Source organism: Mesoplodon mirus (assembly GCF_964341445.2).
Source record: "Mesoplodon mirus genome assembly, chromosome: 10".
In the NCBI taxonomy this organism is placed as follows: domain Eukaryota; kingdom Metazoa; phylum Chordata; class Mammalia; order Artiodactyla; family Ziphiidae; genus Mesoplodon; species Mesoplodon mirus.
This window is the reverse complement of record NC_138986.1, coordinates 48,911,207-48,913,817: the sequence shown is the minus strand read 5'-3', so window position 1 is coordinate 48,913,817 and position 2,611 is coordinate 48,911,207.

Below are 2,611 nucleotides of genomic sequence, written 5' to 3'. Positions count from 1 at the left end.
TTCATCCGTGTCTTATAATTTTCTGCATACTGGTCTTTTGTTTCCTTAGGTAGGTTTATTCCTAGATATTTTATTCTTTTTGTTGCAATGGTAAATGGGAGTGTTTTCTTGATTACACTTTCAGATTTTTCATCATTAGTATATAGGAATGCCAGAGATTTCTGTGCATTAATTTTGTATCCTGCTACTTTACTAAATTCATTGATTAGCTCTAGTAGTTTTCTGGTAGCATCTTTAGGATTCTCTATGTATAGTATCATGTCATCTGCAAACAGTGACAGCTTTTCTTCTTCTTTTCCGATTTGGATTCCTTTTATTTCCTTTTCTTCTCTGATTGCTGTGGCTAAAACTTCCAAAACTATGTTGAATAAGAGTGGTGAGAGTGGGTTACCTTGTCTTGTTCCTGATCTTAGTGGAAATGGTTTCAGTTTTTCAACATTGAGGACAATGTTGGCTGTGGGTTTGTCATATATGGCCTTTATTATGTGGAGGAAAGTTCCCTCTATGCCTACTTTCTGCAGGGTTTTTATCATAAATGGGTGTTGAATTTTGTCAAAAGCTTTCTCTGCATCTATTGAGATGATCATATGGTTTTTCTCCTTCAATTTGTTAATATGGTGTATCACGTTGATTGATTTGCGTATATTGAAGAATCCTTGCATTCTTGGAATAAACCCCACTTGATCTGGTGTATGATCCTTTTAATGTGCTGTTGGATTCTGTTTGCTAGTATTTTGTTGAGTATTTTTGCATCTATGTTCATCAGTGATATTGGCCTGTAGTTTTCTTTCTTTGTGACATCCTTGTCTGGTTTTGGTATCAAGGTGATGGTGGCCTCATAGAATGAGTTTGGGAGTGTTCCTCCCTCTGCTATATTTTGGAAGAGTTTGAGAAGGGTAGGTGTTAGCTCTTTTCTAAATGTTTGATAGAATTCGCCTGTGAAGCCATCTGGTCCTGGGCTTTTGTTTGTTGGAAGATTTTTTTATCACAGTTTCAATTTCAGTGCTTGTGATTGGTCTGTTCATATTTTGTATTTCTTCCTGATTCAGTCTTGGCAGGTTGTTCATTTCTAAGAATCTGTCCATTTCTTCCAGGTTGTCCATTTTATTGGCATAGAGTTGCTTATAGTAATCTCTCATGATCTTTTGTATTTCTGCAGTGTCAGTGTTACTTCTCCTTTTTCATTTCTAATTCTATTGATTTGAGTCTTCTCCCTTTTTTTCTTGATGAGTCTGGCTAAAGGTTTATCAATTTTGTTTATCTTCTCAAAGAACCAGCTTTTGGTTTTATTGATCTTTGCTATCGTTTCCTTCATTTCTTTTTCATTGATTTCTGATCTGATTTTTATGATTTCTTTCCTTCTGCTAACTTTGGGGGGTTTTTGTCTTCTTTCTCTAATTGCTTTAGGTGCAAGATCAGGTTGTTTACTCGAGATGTTTCCTGTTTCTTAAGGTGGGATTGTACTGCTATAAACGTCCCTCTTAGAACTGCTTTTGCTGCATCCCATAGGTTTTGGGTCATCGTGTCTCCATTGTCATTTGTTTCTAGGTATTTTTTAATTTCCTCTTTGATTTCTTCAGTGATCACTTTGTTATTAAGTAGTGTATTGATTAGCCTCCATGTGTTTGTAGTTTTTACAGATCTTTTCCTGTAATTGATATCTAGTCTCATAGCATTGTGGTCAGAAAAGATACTTGATACGATTTCAATTTTCTTAAATTTACCAAGGCTTGATTTGTGACCCAAGATATGATCTATCCTGGAGAATGTTCCATGAGCACTTGAGAAAAATGTGTATTCTGTTGTTTTTGGATGGAATGTCCTATAAATATCAATTAAGTCCCTTTTGTTTAATGTATCATTTAAAGTTTGTGTTTCCTTATTTATTTTCATTTTGGATGATTTGTCCATAGGTGAAAGTGGTGTGTTAAAGTCTCCTACTATGAATGTGTTACCTTCGATTTCCCCTTTTATGGCTGTTAGTATTTGCCTTAGGTATTGAGGTGCTCCTGTGTTGGGTGCATAAATATTTACAATTGTTATATCTTCTTCTTGGATCGATCCCTTGATCATTATGTAGTGTCCTTCCTTGTCTCTTATAGCATTCTTTATTTTAAAGTCTATTTTTTCTGATATGAGAATTGCTACTCCAGCTTTCTTTTGATTTCCATTTGCATGGAATATCTTTTTCCATCCCCTCACTTTCTGTCTGTATGTCTCCCTAGGTCTGAAGTGGGTCTCTTGTAGACAGCATATATATGGGTCTTGTTTTTGTATCTATTCAGCCAGTCTGTGTCTTTTGGTGGGAGCATTTAATCCATTTACATTTAAGGTAATTATCGATATGTATGTTCCTATTCCCATTTTGTTAATTGTTTTGGGTTTGTTACTGTAGGTCTTTTCCTTCTCTTGTGTTTCTTGCCTAGAGAAGTTCCTTTAGTATTTGTTGTAAAGCTGGTTTGGTGGTGCTGAACTCTCTCAGCTTTTGCTTGTCTGTAAAGGTTTTAATTTCTCCATCAAATCTGAATGAGATCCTTGCTGGGTAGAGTAATCTTGGTTGTAGGTTTTTCTCCTTCATCACTTTAAATATGTCCTGCCACTCCCTTCTGGC